Raw genomic sequence first — 18,776 nt, 5'->3', positions numbered from 1 at the left:
AAGAAATGTACTCATTATTTTACTCATGTAAACCCTCTGTACAGCATCTTTACAATAAAATTTTAAACAAAAGAAAAAGAAAGAATAAAAAAAAGTTAAATTAAGTTAATTTGGACAATTTGTAGATCAAGTGAAATTGATAGTGATAATCTGAAAACCTTAAGAATTATTATGAGCAGAATTGATAATTAAGGTCAAATGAGGGTTGGGACCTAATTAGACAGACTGAAAGAAATTGTTTATGTCTGAAGAAAAAGATAGTTATTTCTGGACACACATACTCTAATCCCAGCACATGAGAGGCTGATTTGGGAGCATCTCAAGTCAGTGTCACCATCTGCTACATAGGCAGATTTTATCATAAAATATAGAGGAGACTTTTAAAGACCTCTTTTTTCATGCACATAGAAGAAAGGTCATGAGTGATTACAGTGATTATGGCACCTTGATCTCAGATTTCTAGCCTCTGTCTTTATGACAAATGGTTTACTTGTTCAGTCTATGATATTTTGTCCAGGTAATTCATGGCCATTAAACACATAGAGGAGAAATAAAAGACTAAAAGTTAGAGACAATATATTGAACGAAAATGTACCAATACTTGTGGTATTTGCAGGTTAAGACATTTTGTCAGAGAATTGCACAAATGAGGCAATGGTTCTATGGCCTTGTAAACCTGACCTGATTAAGTAGATGTAATGTATAGGAGAAATATGGTAGAATTTTCTCTCACTGACATAGTACCATTACTCGTAACCACTAAAAAGTACATCACAATGTAGTCTTCAAAACAGCCATAAGGGAGGATTGAAACATGTTCTTAGCACTAATTAGGTGGCTATAGGTAAATATAGAGATTTCAAAGTCTATCTAAACATCACATTTGCTCATATAACCATACATTTTGTGTGTGTGTGTGTGTGTGTGTGTGTGTGTGTGTGTGTGTGTGTGTGTGTGTGTTCATGCGTGCACACAAATGTTCACTGTCTTAAGTAGATTTCAGGTTCCTCATTTAGTGTTTACTTCTGAGACAGTTTTGAAAAATATGTTAAAATAAATAATTTCAACTATTTAATGTCATCCTAAAATTTTGCACTCATAGTTTTGATTTTTTTACTTTCCATTAAAATTGAAAGTGTGAGGTGAAAACTTGGTTAATTCCTATGCCTGTCCATAGCCATATTTATACTTGTACTTCAATATACTTTGCCTGAAATAGTCTCACAATTAAATGAAGACTTTTTTAAATTTTATTTTATACCATGAAGATTTTTGTTTCTCACATTCCTGAGGTCATTACCAAGTGAGGGAATAATCTGAAATACGTTACCCATAACTTTCCCAATGTTAGATTTACTTTAGAATAAACTCAACATTTTAGGAAACTTTATAGAGTTATCCTGCATCTAGAGACTTCATCAGATCCTCACATTTTCAACCATACTTTATTCTAGAGAAAGGTACATTAAAAAAAAAAATCCTTCTCTCAAAAGCAAGGCTTCTTTTCTTTTTGAGTATTTTTTCTACTTGCCGGTTTGATGCCCGAAGGCTGACCCACCGAAGGTCCCCATTATGAACATCTGTATTCTACTAGGTGGTTTGTGCTTTCATTTCATACTTAACAGACGTGCCTTACTGCTTTCATGTAGCTTCTTCTTTTTCATTCCTGTTCTAAGATCGCCCTGCTTTGCTCCTTTGCTTTCTCCCGAAGGCTCCCTTCACCATTTCTTGTGGCCCCGTTAGTACACACGGCAGTGCTGAAGGCTTAGTCGAAAGGTGAGGGATGCTCGTGATGGATGTGTCCTTCAGAGAATTTCTTTCCAAGTAAATACTTCTTTCCTTTTGGAAAGTAGTCCTTCTTTTCTCTTCAGATCTTAAAAAAAAAAAAAAAAAAAGAAAAAGAAAAAGAAAAGAAATTCCATGAGGCCTGTCATTTAAACCTGCTCCTGGGACAGATTAAAACTATGAAAGCACCAGGAAGAAAATTTGAAACACAGGGTAATGTGAAGAAAGACACAAAGCAAGGGGCAGGAAAACTCCAAGGGGGGTTAAACAGTCAGTAAAACACCGATGATTGCTTCGTTCTTAGCATATCTTTTGATTTCAAAATTCAAACTGTATCTCTCACCTAATAATGCATTTTGAAAAGAAATTGAACGTACTTGTTCTGGCTAAGCCAGGCTGACGTGGGAGTAGGTGCCACTACAGTTTCATTGTGATTTCAACTACATTGCTAAGGGAAGTCAGACAGAAAAAAGTAGTACTCTGTGTGTAATAAGAAAACATATTATTGGATTCCAATAAAAATTTTGCAAGTTATAAGAGAAGATTTTTAAAAGATTATTCCTATTTTAGGGTTTTCCACATATTATATGACCTTGAATGATCTACAAAATAGAAAAATTAAATAGAATATGAAAAATATTACCTATTAAGAAAAAGTAATTGTTGAGGTTTCGTTTTGTCTTTGATACGGATTGAAACACAATGATTTGTGACATGGTGTGGAAAAAGCCTATGTGTTAGAAATTGAAATTTTTTGAGTTTAATTTTTGGTTTGGGTATCAGAAATGTCATCTGAGTCTCAGTTTATTCATTTGAGAAATGAGGAAAGTCATCAGAGAATTTATGTGCAATGTATGGAAAATGATATAAAGGACTTGTGATATAGTATTCACAGCTAATAAGACACTTGTTCTTTTATATATTTGGGAAATATTGTCTGGGATCTGTGATAGAGTTGAGATAAATTCAACCAGAAATTAAATTGAGAATTGCTGGAAAGTGTTTCTCTATTACATGCAAAAGTGCTTTCCTAAGCAGAGTAAGTATGGACTAACTAGAGAGTTTAATTTTCTGTAAAAATTTAATTATAAAGAAAGATAGGGATAAAATCTCTTTTTCCTGAATTTTCAATTAGTTATTTCATCATTAACAATTCAAAATTTGTGTAACTAATTTGAGTTTTATTTATGGTTTAAGCAATATTGAAAAGCAACAGGAATAATACAACACTGTGAAAATCATTGTGAAGTAGGGCAGTGATTGTTTATCTTGATGTTTTGAGCACTGAAAAGAATCATATATTTTAAACTGAAGAAGCTAATGTATAAGTAATTACAAATATGTGAATAAATATGAGAAATATATTATTTGTGTGACATAAAGTGTGAAAAAAGTAACTTTTTACACAATGAAGTTAAAATTAACCTAAGACTATTTCTGATGTGCAAAAGATTTTCACAAAGAAAAAAGGAATCTTAATGAGTGTCACACTTAAACATTTATGATAAAAATAACTACCAACTGATACAAGCAAAAAAGCCAAAAGACCAATTAGCAGCACTGAAAACATAAATGATCTACCCTGTAATGATCTAGTCTGTTTCTTAGAATAGCACAAAATGAATCAATTTTAATGGCAAAATGAAATACTCACCAACTGAAATCATACAAATTTTAAACATATAAAGGAAAGACAACATAATATATAGAAAATGGTTTGTGGGTAAAAATGAAACAATATACATACAACTATGAAGACATACAAGAAAGAATACTTGGCTTGACATGCTAAATTAGACAAATAACGTTTATAGCATATTTGTTCAAAAATGAGGCAGAATACATTGCATGACTAACAGAAACTACCTCTTCTGCAGTCATTCTAATTTATAATATATATTATGCTGGGTTTTGTGCACAATTGGGCTATCAGTAGATGTTTATAGGGACAAGTTCCTAAAAACAAATTCTATGCTAAACAACTTATCCCTTTTAAAGGAGTTTGGTCCAAATCCCAGGAAAGAATGACATTTAGCATGACTAGAGCAGTATAGGCATTAATTATTCATTGAGATATTGACCTAAAGGACCTAGAAAAGTGTAGTCAAGAATACTTCTATCCCAAAGACTAAAATTCTGTTTTGAATATTATTATTGTCTTGCTGGTTACATGAGTAGAGGGAAAGACAGTCAGTCAGAGAGTAAGCAAGCTATTTACCTCTTATACTACATATGAGTTGGATTTAAAACCTCATTAACTTTCTACTTTTCCTAGAAATCTTTAGAAATTTCAAAAGGCAGGCATATATGACCTTAGCTATATAATTTAAACAAATTCAGTTGCCTCAATCTAAATACTTTCTTTCCAAGGATGGGCGCATCAGCCCAAGACATCAGTTGGTACGTGACTGGACAGACATAAACTGTGCAAATTCTTCTTGGTGATTGTCCGTGGTCAGAATATTATACATATCCAAATTGTCCTTGACAGAGAAATGATTCACCACCCCTGCGAGACTGGCAAGAATGGGATCAATGAGAAGACGTGAATTTACAACTAAAAATGAAGAAGTCAATATAGTTATGTAATTTCTACTTGCCACTCTGTAGCAAAATTTATGAAGGTTTTTGTTCTTATCTTGTTTTCAAGTCATCCATTCTTATTCAAGATTTAAAAATATATTATTTTTATCTGTAGAGCTGAGTTTAATTGACAAAAATAGAAATTCTTGAATATTTTATTCAAAACATGTTTATCTATTTCATATCAAATATTATTTTTTGCCTGGAATGATCTCCAATGATCTGTTGCTTCTGCATATCTTGCAAGCTGACATTCAGATTTGGTGATTGATTCTCTCTTTTAAGAATATTTGCATAGTAAAGCAGTTGGTTAGACAGTTTTTCCTTCCAGATCAAAAAAAAAAAGGTTTACTATCTAATAAAAATAATATTTTCCTCCAGGGTAAAGGGTAGGTTTGCTATGAATTTTTATATAAGATTTGAGTTTTTATTTTTAGAATTTCTCATCTGATACAAAAAAAATCACTCTAGTATCTATTTTGTCTTACTATTACAAAATTACTATGGCTGTACATTTTAGAAATAAAAGAAATTTATCTTGGATCAGACACATATATATATATCTCCTCCTGGAACGTCCCATGGTGATGATGGGAATACATAAAGTGACAAGGCGTTCACATGTATTTCTGTTTCTCTTCTGGACTCTTGCTCTTCTTATAAAGTCACCATGTTCAGAAATGGTGGATGGGTGCCACTATGATGTTCTTGTTTAATAATGATCACATCCTAAAGTCTCTACATGTAAATGTTACAGTCAAATTGTTTCTACCTTTTTAATACCTTAGGGTTATATTTTAGAACTTGAAGTCTTGGGGGAAAAATTGAGTTCAAGTCTTGACACTCATGTATCTGGGCTTCAATACATAGTTTATCTGGTGTTAGAAGGTCAGAGACAGTTGACAGGAATCTGATCATTTGCACTTTGCAGAAGAGAAGAGAAAGGGAGAAAGATATTTTTTAAAGTAATAATGTCGGATAATTTAAAAAATCACTATGGCCAATAAATAATAGAGCCAGTGAAATTGTAGAATCATAAACAGGATGAACAAAAAAATCTTCCAAGAAGAAGCACATCATATTTAAGTTGCATAATATTAACAATAAAGAGGAAACTGTGAAAGAAACCAGGGATAAAAATTTTACGGGGTGGCTCAGTGGTAGAGCGCTTGCCTTGCATGCCTGAGGCCCTTGGTTCGATTCCTCAGCACCACATAAGCAAAAAGAAAAAAGCCGGAAGTGGCGCTATGGCTCAAGTGGTAGAGCACTAGCCTTGAGCTGAAGAGCTGAGGGACAGCGCCCAGGCCCATAGTTCAGTCCCCATGACCGGACCCCCCCCCAAAAAAAATCTTACTTATTGACTGAGCTCATTACATTGGCCTCTTATTTAGAAATCCTGTGAGTAAAAATGATTGGAGAGCCATATTTAAAATGTAGAAATAAGTGTTGAAACCAGCAATCTGAAATTGTATATGTAGATAAAAAACTTGAGAATAAAGACTTCCTGAAAAAACACAAAGAAATTTGAGGAAATATGTGATTGCTAACCCTCTTTTACAAGAAATATAAAATGGTCTTTAGAATGATAAAGGTTAAAAGCTCAGATCTATAAAAAGAAAGAAAAAGTAAAAGAGATAGAACCCTTGAGGTCATGTTGTTAGTTTGAAATTGATTGTGATGTAAGTATTAACACGAAGGAAATCAACAAATGTTACCAACCAAAACCTAAGGGCTACAATCTTTCCTCTCTCCTCAATAGTTTGTTAGGTATTTACTAATACCCAGATGAATAAAGGATTTATTTCTGCTTTGTTTTGTTTTTCAGGTGGTTAGTCTTCAGAGAAAATTTGTGTAAGTCAATAATTTTATTTTTTAATCTGCTATTACCAGTCATGTTAGTGGAAATATTTCTTCAAATAAAAGCATCAGATACATTGACATAGTACATGGTAATCACTCATGAGAGATACATTCAATGACCCCAAGTCATGCCCCAAACTATGGATACAAGCTATGAATGCTGTATATTTTTCTCTATGTACTGACATGATAATGTTTAATTTGCAAATTTTACATGGTGAAAGATTAGCAATAAAATATAGCAATTAGTAGGGCAATTGTAAATGTGGTCTTTTTCCAAAGATATTTGAGCTTTTTTGGTAAGTGTGAGTTGTTCACTGTGTATAGAATACCTGTTTTAAAATATGCTCTATACTGATTCTATGTACCACCAGGGTTAATCCATTGTAAGTTTACTCTTAAACTATACCTGAATCTATGTAACCATCTTATTCTTGCAGTAGAAGGCTCAGTATCACTTGTTACAGGGAAATTTCTGCTTATAGTCTTTGGTTCACATAGGTTCAGTGCTCTCTGCACATTATGTTGTGGTCAATCAGAACATGTCTCTGTTTTCTACCCACAAATTTAGTGTCTTTTCCATCTTAATACCAATCACTAACATACCGTGGCAGTAAAATTAGCACTTTGAGTGAAAGAGCAAAGCTTGTACAGATTCCTTTTTTCATTCTCATAATTTTATAGGCAAATGATTTATTTTTTACCATGGAATTTAGTAAACTTAGCATCCAATTTGTTTTCTTTCCTTATTAAATTGAGAGCTTTAATATTTAAAATTAAGTCAAGTACTTTATGTTTTCCCTTTGGTATATTAGAATTGGCAGTAGCATTTTTCTTATGCTTTGGGGTAACTAGGAGTGTGTTTATACTTGCTGCTCCTCCCTAAGCTTTACATCGCTTGTATTTCACTCCCTTCAAGCCAATATTAATTTCTCACTGAGGCCTCTATGACTAGTTTATTGACATGATAATCTCACTCCTCTACTTTATGTGATTGACTTGAAATAGGAGATTTTCTAATGCAGATAAAATGTTGGTGAATATTTACCATTTTTCTCTTATAATTCAATTTTTCCCTTTGAATAGAGCCACTCTTATTTCCATTTCTGAGAAATCATAAAAGGCAGGCATCCTAATAACTATCAACTTAATTGTATATCTAATGAGATACCTGGAGACCTTGAACTTCAGAAACAATGCTAAGATATGACTACATGAGAAATGAGCTGTGTTTTGTTTCTTCTCTGGGACTTTGATCCATTATCCATTAAAATGCACTTGAATTATACTTATAATAAGTGATCAGCCATTTGATTTATATAACTGTTCTAATAATCTCATTAAAATGATATTTGCATTTACCTCTCATAGGTAAAACTAGAAGGTGAAACTTATTTAGCATTTTAACCAAGTTTACGCAGTTGGTAAGAAACTCATGAAAAGCCCATATACTAAATTAGAGCAATGTGTACCTTTCTTTGAGAAAAACGGGAAGTGTTTACTAATGATATCAGAGTATTATTTCTTTAGTGAGTAATAACACATTGATATGCAATTTACAGGAGAAAAACAAAATTCACAATCTTATGTTCACCAATTTAGGACTAGTGTTCCAGGGATCTGTATATTGTCAACAATCTATTTATTAATGGCATGACCTACAAATGTTAGCCACTTGACAGGTGAAAATACAGCGCCTGATCCAGTGTTAATGTAATAAATTTAAATGCTACTGAACATTACTTTGGTAACTGCAAACCAAAGGTCTACAGTAATTTGCATGGAATGTATAAGTAAGGGTTTTGACTTACATGTTGTCACAAGCATAAATTCAGTTTACTCTTTCTAAAAGGCAGGACCTGCCTATGAACATTAAAGATGACTTGTATGACCATGTTAATCTTTCCACCTCATATTTCAATTTTTATGGGAACTTTATTACTAAATAATATATCTCCAAGCTCTCCTTTTGTAGCTCTGCTGCCCATTACATGCCTAAAGTACACTCTGTCATTACTTATAGCAGTTTTATGCCTCATATACTGCACAGCCATGATGACTGTCTTCCTAATAAATTCTTCATCACTTTCAATACAATCATCTGCATTGCAGCTTCATTAATATCCTTTCATTCAAAGATCTAGATAGGCAGCATCTCGCCGAATAAAAGGCTTGAAAAAATTAATTAGGGCAGAGGAATCTGTTCCTGGGCTTTAGTCAGTGTCACGCAATAATATGCAATTACTTATATAATGCTGGTGGTTATTGAATAACAGATTCATTAGGAATATCCTTACTATGGAGGAATAAATGGAGAGTATTCATGACATGATTTTCATAGCCATAATAAAAAGCAGTACTCAATCAGGTTTGGATTTAACAATGTTACCTTGCTGTATGTTGGTTTCTGAGACTCAGAAGCATGCACTTTTAGGTGATGCAAAAGATTCTTTCATTGTACTCTTGCCTTTCAATTTAAAATATTCTTACTGGTAGCTCTGTCCACCATAATTATTGAAGGTAAAATAGTCCTACATCAGTTCTGATACCCTGATTTATTGCAGTTTTGTTGCAAGGTGAGAAAATACAAAAAGTCACATTTTGAGAGGTCAAATTTTGGAGTGTTTATTGGAGCTCTAGTGGTTTGCAGGCAGCCAGTTGCCTGCAAATGCACTTCATAGTTAGGAAACAGGCCAAAGCAGAAAGAAAGAACAGAAAACAATATCAACAACGCAATTCAGCTCCAATGGAGAGCTGATGTGGGAAGTCATGGTGATCGGAGAACTACCAGGGGACAGGAGATAGGACAGGAAAATGGAGAGAAGTGGCATGGCATAATGGCTCCTGTACTGGTCCGTGACTAAATAGGGTCAGGTCAGGAGCAGTGTCACAGGAAGCTCCCAGTCCCAGGCACTGGAATGACAAATTCAGTAACTTCTCAGGCAAGTGCCTGCTCCTCCCTTGACAGACAGTCATGCCCATCGCCTGGAAGATGGGGGCTTCACCTTCTCCCACCATGAAGACAAGATCCCAGACCTTACCATCTACCATGTGGCCAAGATGGCAGAAGCCAAATCTCTTCTCCTTATTTCAGTTTGAGGTTGAATTTCTTAGCATCAAATTTTGTTTGACAGCCAATTCTCTCTCTCTCTCTCTCTCTCTCTCTCTCTCTCTCTCTCTCTCTCTCTCTCTCTCTCTCTCTCTCTCTCTCTCTCTCTCTCTCTCTCTGTGTGATTGAGTTTTCCAGATTACTTACTATAAGCTAGAAAATGAATAGTGTGAAATTATTGACATTGAGAGTTGGGAAGGATGAGTATAGTTGGCTCTAAATTAGACAATATTTTGAAGGAAAAAAATTCCACAGGAAAACAAATTGAAGTGTGGTGCATTGGTGGGAAAGAAGATGTGATAACATTTGAGAGACAACCCCAAACATCAATAATGAAGGGAAACTATTATTTTTATTCATTGGAATCTATGTATTTTATAGACCCAGATTGAGCTGAATGTCTGTTTGAGAGGAGACTTGGTAAGGAAAAGACCATATACATTTTGTAAGGCTTACGCATGACTTACATTCAAATATTAGCCAATTACTTGTGATGCCATAATTTTAAGAAGTAAACGTCACACAAGCAGTCAATTTGGTCCGGCGCCGGTGGCTCACGCCTGTAATCCTAGCTACTCAGGAGGCTGAGATCTGAGGATCGAGGTTCAAAGCCAGCCCGGGAAGGAAAATCTGTGAAACTCTTATCTCCAATAAACCACTAGGAAACCGGAAGTGGTGCTGTGGCTCAATTGGTGGAGCGCTCACCTTGAGCTGAATCATGCAAAACAGAGCCCAAGCCCAGAGTTCAAGCCCCACGACCGACAAAAAAAATAAATAAATAAAAGATAAATAAAAAAGCAGTCAATTTGATAAGTGAATTTTGACATATTTACAAACTAGGGTAAACAACAGCAATGAAAATGAAAAAATACATCTGCAGAAAAAAATATGGATCATAAACAGGAGCTTGACCCAAAATATATAGAGACAGAGACAGACAGACAGACCCAGAAATGCTGTAAGATTATATTTATGTTGGGTTCAAAACCAGACACAACCAGTTCTTCAATCCTTTTGCCCCAATGCTGCTCCCAGAGACTATTGCCTTGAGTTGAGCACCTAATTCCCTGTTGTTGTAGAATGTCACTTAAATAGAACTATATAATACACAGCTTTTTTTGTATCTGCCTTCTTTCACCTACAGTTAACATTTCTGAATGGTATCTGTACTGTAGACTAAATCAACACATTGGATCTATTCATTTACTAAGTTATCTCTTTGGTGAGATTATCTTTGTATCCAAGTGCCAAGATATATTTACCTGTTGATAGATGCTTGTTGTTTTTTTATCCAAACTCTCCCAACTTTTCTCTTTTAAAATATTTCTTCATTCTTGTTTCCCTGTGATATTATAACTTCTTATGTGTCAGATCATTTGATTTTATTCCAGAGTCCCTGGGTCCTCAACCTTATTCACTGTTCCCCTTATTCTTCATCTTTTTTAATTGAACTATGTTCACACTTTTCGTAAGTCCACCAATAGGATTTTTCACTTCGGAATTAAAAAAAAAACAACAACAAAAACCCAAGGGATTTTATGTAACATTTTAAAATTGTTTTTTACTTTCCTAACTCAATATTTATTCATGTTGGTCCATCTTTCCTAGCAGTGCCTTTACCAATAGTCTTTTTAAACCTAATCATTATTATTGCTAATTATACTTAATTGTCTTCTATTTTTTTTAAAAATAGAGTAACAAGTATATAACATTCAGTAATAATTATTTTACTACCCCTAGATAATAATTCTAACATTTAACTCATTACAGTCTTCCTTTGTTGGTTACTTCATGTCTAGGTAGTGGTTCATTTTTTTTCCATTGTTTTTTCCTTTTGGGAATGTATTTCTTATTTTAATTGGTGAGGAGACATTATATGTATAATCATTGTGAAAACAAATAAGTTTTATTTATTACAAGAAGTATGCAAGAACCTTCTTTCAGGCCTTTGGTAGGTGTTTTATTTTCGTATCTATTTGTAACTGAGTTTGATTTCCTTTTATTTATTATTTATTTTATTTATTTATTTATTATTCCTTTTATTCCTGTTATTGTTACTTAGCAACCAAATGCTTCAAATTCCTCAGTTCCTTCACTGACCACACACACACACACACACACACACACACACACACACACACACACACACACACACACACACACACACACACACACACACACACACACACACACACACACACACACACACACACACACACGGGTGCTTTAGGGTTTCTCTGTGTTTTTCTCTCTATCTTTTGTCTTTGGAAATACCCTAAGGCTGTTTGTTGAAACAAGGGTCAACCCTCCCTTCCTCCTGGTTGGCAGCTACTATTTGTTACTTAGTCCTGAAATCTGGTTCTGTTGGGGAGATTCCTCTACAGTCCCATCAAAACTTTTACTTTCTACAAGTACGATTCTTTTCTGTTTGAGATGTTTTGGGTTTCCTAAATTGAAAGATGCCTACTCTGTCATTTCTTCATAATTTTTTCAGCCACTATCTTTTTTTAAATTTAGCTCAACCCTCCTTCACCATTCCCTTCTTAGGAATTCCAGATATTCCTATTATGTTCTCTATATCTTTTTTTTTTTTTTTGTCGGTCGTGGGGCTTGAACTCTGGGCCTGAGCGCTGTCCCTCAGCTCTTCAGCTCAAGGCGAGCGCTCTACCACTTGAGCTACAGCGCCACTTCCGGTTTTTTTCTGATGGTTTTATTGGAGATAGGAGTCTCACGGTCTCTCCTGCCCGGGCTGGCTTTGAACCGCGATCCTCAGATCTCAGCCTCCTGAGTAGCTAGGATTACAGGCGTGAGCCACCAGCGCCCGGCGTTCTCTATATCTTTAACTCCTCTATTTTCCCCCTCATTTTGTAGTATCTAATTTTGCTACACTTTAATTATGCCTCCAGTTTAATAAATTCCTCTTCTACTTTTAACCAATCAAAATTCTACCTTTTAAAAGTTATATTTTGGCTGGGGATGTGGTTTAGTGATAGAGTGCTTGCCTAGCATGCATGAAGCCCTGTGTTCGATTGCTTAGTACCACATAAGCAGAAAAAGCTAGAAGTGGAGTTGTGGGTCAAGTTAAAATGATAGCCTTGAGCAGAAGAAGCTCAGAGACAGTGCCCAGGTCCCAAGTTCAAGCACTAAGACTGGCAAAATATAAACAAATAAATCTATAAGAATACATTGTTATTTTTCAATTTTTAAGACCTTTATTTATTAATACTGTTGTAAGGTAAGTCCAGCCATGAGAAACAGAGAAGCCGCATTTTGAGAAATAGATTCAGGAGTCTTTATTAGAAAGTCTGCATCTATATTCCCTCAACTACATTTAACATTGTCAGAAAACTGAGCCATGAGAGCAGGAGAGGAAAGAAAAAAATAGCAACAAACCAGAACAACCCCAATGGAGAGCTGAAGTGGGATGCTGTGGGATCTGAGGAGAGACAGGAGACCACGAGGCATGGCATCCTGGTGCCTGAGCTGGTCTGGGACTAATAGTGTTAAGTGTAGGGGGCAGGGTCACAGGAAACTCCTTAAACTCTCAAGTGTAAGGAACCGGAATGATAGGTCCAGTAATCTATCACCAAGTCCTGGCCTCTGCCTCTAGGAATTCAAGCATTCCCATCACCTTGGAGGTGGGACTTCACCTTCCCTCCACCATGAAGACATGATGACACCAGTTAAACCTAATTTCTTATGTACCACATGGCCAAGATGGCACCAGCTAGACCTAGCATCCCCACTTCATCATCACTAAATAAATTGGTCTACTTTGTACCAGATACTACTAGGCACTTGAGATACTTAAGATCTTTGCCTATGTGTCACATAATGGGACAAGACAAGGCATGCAATAAATAGAGATTAACTAAATCCATTGGAGGAGTGAAGAATTATATTAAAAAATGAGCAAAGCAGAAGGTATTTAGGATACTGAAAATGCTTTAGTCAGAAGTGGGCTGTCATGGGGCTGGGAAGGTGGCTCAGTGGCAGAGCGCTTGCCTTGCATGCATGAGGCCCTGGGTTCTATTCCTCAGCACCACATAAGCAAAAAGAAAAAAGCCGGAAGTGGCTCAAGTGGTAGAGCGCTAGCCTTGAGCTGAAGAGCTGAGGGACATCGCCCAAGCCCATTCAGGCCCCACGACCGGATCCAAAAAAAAAAGAAGTGGGCTGTCATTAAGAAGATTGTATTTGCAAAAAGTCCTGATACAGTATGAGAAATTGAAATAGACAGAACAGGTCTGGCCACTGCCATCTTGGCCACATGGTGGATGGTAGGGTCTTCTTGGTGGGATGTGAAGCCCCGCTTCTCCCAGGTGATGTGCTTGCCTGAATCTCTGGAAGCAGTGGCAGGCACTTGGCTAAAACTTTACAAACCTGTCAGTCTGGTGCCTAGGACTGGGAGCTTCCTGTGACCCTGCCCTTGCCCAGACCCTGTTTAGGCACAGACCAGCTCATGCTCCATTATACCATGCCATGTGTCTCTGTCTTCCTGTCCGCTGGCTGTTCTATGGTAACCATGGTGTCCCACTTCAGCTATCCATTGGAGCTAAATTAATTTGTTGGTATTATGTTTATTCTTTCTTTCTTCTCTGGCCTTTTTCCTAACTGTATTAAGTGTATTTTAGGGCTGCAGGACTTTGTAACAATTGGCTGCCTGCAGACCAGTACAGCTCCAATAAAGACTCCAAGATTTGACCTCTCAAAATGTGCCTTCTCCATTTTTCCCACCTCAACAACAAACTAAAGTTGAGAATATCTGAGAAGAATTATCTAAATACAAGTGAAAGTAAATGTGAAGTTACTAAATTAGAGTCAAAGAAAACAAAAAGGTCAGTATGATTTATATTTGTACATCAACACACTCTGGTAAAGATTTATTTTTACAGCTCACAAGTGATCCAGAAAGTTATTTACACAGAATAAATTTAATTTGTTAGCTTAAGATGTCTTAAATCACACGAGTAGTGTGTCATCTTGCTTTTTTATAAAGCCTCTGCTTCTCTGAGGGTTGTGACTTTATGGAGTCTCTATTCTGGCCATACTTTCAATAGAGACAAGCTGAAGTCTCCTAGTTATGTTCCTTTTCCAAATCAAGCCCCATGGATTTCAGGAGTGAACAGTCAGCCCAGGAAACAGAGGAGAACTCCAGTTTCCATTCCCTCTTAATTTTTGCCCCAAGAACTTCTTTGTTTTTATACCAGTTCAACAATCACATTTAAAGTATGTTTATTTTATTTTATTTTTGCTGTCAAGATGATGTCTTTGAAAAATTTTCATCTTTAATGTTGGAAGAAACAATGCATGAAGGTATTTTACAAACTAAAGGGAGAAAAAAATATAAATACACTTAAACTTAATAACTAAGCTAAAAATCTAAAATTATTGGAGATACAATGAGATGACTCTACCAGTGTCTTATTTATAAAATGCTTATGTGAATATTAAAATATTAAATTAATATTAAATATTAAAATATAATGATAATTGATAACATGAGAAACAAAGCATAAGTATAAAATGTTAATAAAACAATATAATTTTAAGTTCAGAAAAGGAATATTATTTGAGTTATGTAGTATTTTAAAATAATTTTTTCTATCAAAATACTTTTTTACATTTTCTTTAAATTTGCCATTGAAAAATACTTGTATTACACTTAGAGTACCTGAGTTTAACTGTTTGCTCTATTCTACTGTGTTACAGTTAGAATATGCTTAAACTCAGAAATCTCACAAGGAAAATAATTATGGTATCAACCTCATAATTAGGGAGAATAAGAAAATGAAAGAAGTCAGACAATTACATTGAGTAATAAATGCTTAATAAACATTAGATGATGTTTACTTATTAATCTATTTTTAAAACAATGTATTTAATATTGGCAGTAAACTTGGGGCTTTACACTGTTGTGTGTGTGAAGGTAGACACTCTGTGTCTAACCTCAAACAGAAGTAAATAGTCAGCTGGTTTTCCACTGTATCTCCCAATTAACACAGGTCTGTTGGTGGGTCCCTATTATTTGTGACAGTGGCAGGCAACTTGATTGGGAATCTTCAGTGGTAGTGATATGTTTTCTCTCTCTTTTTTTTTTTTTTTTTGTGGCTTGTGGGGCTTGAACTCTGGGTCTGGGCGCTGTCCCTCAGCTCTTCAGCTCAAGGCTATTGCTCTACCACTTGAGCCACAGCGCCATTTCCTATGTTTTCTCTTAAAATCTTGAGAATACTAAAAGGGTTGCACATGTTATCAAATTATATTTTCTATACTTCTAGTGTTCTGTTGAGATCTTGTTTTCTTCTCAGGAACAAAGCATAGAATAATTGACATTTTCAGCTTTTTCTTGTGCTGAAACATTTACTTACACAAAGAATGTCAAACAGTCTTCAACAAAATATTGGAAAGCCAATCAGTATAGTGACTTATGGTTGAACTAATTTAGCTACTTTATGGGCAGTGTGTTGTTAATTCCTCCCTCATTACTGTTAGGTCCACTGGAGAAAGATGGCCCCTTCTCTTGTTTTCTTTCTGTTCCAGGCAGCACATATTTCTCCCCTTTGTTTTCCATAAAGGACCCCAAGTTGCAGGCCCTCCCTAGAAGTCCCTGCCCAGCACCTGGGGAGGGCCGCCAGGCTCTGAGGTCACATCTTCAGCTGCCCAGCTCAAGCCTCCTTCAGACTCTAAGGTGTCTGAGTCAACTTGCTGATTAAGGCCCTGCCCTGTACTTGTTTACAAAAATCTGTTAAGTTTCTGTTTACCTGGTGTTGATTGTTTTCCTGGTGTGACTTAAAAATTCCCACCCCAGCTGCAACAGTCTCCGTATACTCTTCCTTGGAATGTAACCTTCAGGACTGTTTCCTAACACTTCTGTTTTCATGCCATTCTTTCACAGATTCTCTTTTTACCATCTGCAAGCTTGTAAATTTCTAGCATCATCATAGACATTCTGCCTCAAAAAGCGATCCTTTACACCAGTTTGTATTTTTACAGAGTAATAATTCAACCAATGAAGAATATTTTAGAGAAAACAATATTTACAACAAAAAATCCTAAGAAAAACAATGCTTTTTTATTGTGAAAATACTGTACAGAGGGGTTGCAATTACTTGAGCAAGGTAATAAGTACATTTCTTATCAAGCATTGTTGCCTCCTCCTTTGTTTCCCCATGCTATTTTTTTTAAAGTTCATTGTATGGTTTTCTTTCTGGTATTTATTACTAATTTATGTGCTTAGAGTCTCTACCTGTGTTATAAGGTATATTATCCCAGAGGCACATTTTGAAAGATGGAATATTGGAGTCTTTATTACGCAGTTAGCAGGCTGCAGGCAGCCAATTGTTACAAAAGCTTGCAGCCCCAAATACACTTAACATGGTTAGGAAACAGGCTAGAAAGGAAAGAAAGAAAAACAAAACAAAACAGTACCAACAAACCAATTCAACTCTGATGGAGAGCTGAATTAGGATGCCATAATGACTGGAGATGAGTCAGAAGACAGGACACAGGGTATGATCATGGAGAAACATGTATCATGGCATAATTAGTCTGGGTTGGTCCGGGCCTAAATAGGGTCCTAGCTGGGTCATGTCTACACGAAATTCCCATTCCCAGCCACTAGACTGACAGATTCAGTAACCTATCAGCCAAGTGCCCTCCCAAATCCAGGGTTCTAGCCACTTCCATCACCTGGGAGGCAGGTGATGGGCAGGGGCGTTGCTGCCCCCCCCCCATGAAAATAAGATGCCTGACCTACCTGGCTAATATGGTGCCAGCCGGACTTGAACTCCTTACTTCACCTGTTAGACAAATAAATTATTTTTCTCAATATAATTGTTGTTGGAAACTCAAACAGTTGACAAGAAATAAAAACAAACCTTATGAGGATGTAGAACATAATTCAGAACCAGCATAGTATTGAGCCAGTTAAAGAGTAAAATAAACTAAAATTGAAAAAACAAAACAAAACAAAAAACTGGAGCCAGAGATTAATTCAGTGGTAAAATATTTACCAAGCATGAGCAAGGGCATGGGTTGGATACAAAGTACAGCAAGCAAGCAAGCAAGAAAACAAACAAAACAAACACAAAACAAATACTCCACCACCCCAGGGGGAAAATATAATCTACACTTTGATTATAGTTGTAATTGAACATTAATGGTTGGTGTCTATCATGTATCTTTCTGGAAGAATCTCTATTTGAAAACAGAGAATTTGGTAAAGTTTACTCGTTTATAAAAGGTAGTTACTAAACATTCACTTTTGATCCTTTGTAAAGCTTGGAAGTTTCTCTTTAAAAATAATACATGGCTACTGATACTTCTGAACATCTCCACAGTTCTAATTCTTTAATAAAATGTACTAACAAGATTTTCTATCCTTATGGTTTCTAATTCCTTTTTCCTCATCTCCCTCTTCTGCATGAATTAACTTTAGTTTTTTTCTTACTGTGTGAACACAACAGGTTTGAATTAGGTCATTGTGACCTCCAGATCCTTAATCTCTTACACTTTTTTTAAGAGATCACAGATCTCTCAGCAGTATTCAACATCAGTAACTACTTTCTTTTTGCTCAGTTTGAACCTGGGTGTATGAGATTATGCCCAGACCCTCTAGCTGATGAGGGCAGATCTATTCCTCACTTTCTATGGATTCAAATGCTAATCTTTCCTGGAAACACTCTTACAGACACACCCAGAAATAGTGTTTTATGAACTATCTGGGCATCCCTTAGCTCAATAAAGTTCAAACACACACATACACACACACACACACACACACATGCACGCACACACACACACAGAAACACACACACACACACACACACACACATGAAGTGGAGCTGAGGCACAAGTGATAGAGTGCCAGGTTGAGCACAATAGTGCAAGGATAGCGTGCAATCCCTGACTTCAAACTCTGTGACTGACCAAAGACAGAAAGTTCTTTTGCTATGATTTAAAAAAATCAACCTGTATGAAAATTACAAAAATGTAAAAATACAACACTTTTCAAGAAAAATGATTAGGGTAGATTTGTCTTTACTGAATCATTGGAATAACCAGGGATTTAATACATCTGTCTGAATTTAGAATTGTACTATTTTCTTACTCACTTTACTTACTCATGCCCCTCAATTCTCACTTAAGTTACCCCAATAATAAATGAGACCTATCTTCATGTGTTTAGACCCCTTAAATCAGGAATGGGGAATGGTCACCCTGCAGGCTGAATAAAGCACATGGAATCATTTAGTATTTAATGCCCACAGCTGTCTCCCAGTATTGATAATTTTCTATGATCCATAATAATGTTATAAATATCAAAATGACCTTAGGCAGGAAGTAGGAAGAAATAAAATATGTAGTATTATATTTCATAAAACATTCTTAACAGTTTTAAGGAAGATTTTTAGGGAATCTTTTTAAAACTTTAAGAACAGCA

General features: G+C 35.7%; 1 long non-coding RNA gene across 1 annotated transcript; it reads right to left on the bottom strand.

Moving 5' to 3' along the window:
• Positions 1 to 1,637: 1,637 nt before the first annotated feature.
• On the bottom strand, positions 1,638 to 17,244 carry LOC138806267 (uncharacterized). Its single transcript, XR_011365757.1, has 3 exons — positions 17,212 to 17,244; positions 17,091 to 17,133; positions 1,638 to 1,873 (listed from the first exon to the last, which is right to left on the bottom strand). It is a non-coding gene; the product is annotated as an uncharacterized lncRNA (long non-coding RNA).
• Positions 17,245 to 18,776: the final 1,532 nt, after the last annotated feature.

Source organism: Dipodomys merriami, unplaced genomic scaffold (assembly GCF_024711535.1).
Source record: "Dipodomys merriami isolate MVZ:Mamm:240054 unplaced genomic scaffold, mDipMer1.0.p SCAF_4, whole genome shotgun sequence".
NCBI lineage: Eukaryota > Metazoa > Chordata > Mammalia > Rodentia > Heteromyidae > Dipodomys > Dipodomys merriami.
Note: the sequence above shows the minus strand (reverse complement) of the source record. Positions and strands in the feature narration are given on the sequence as shown.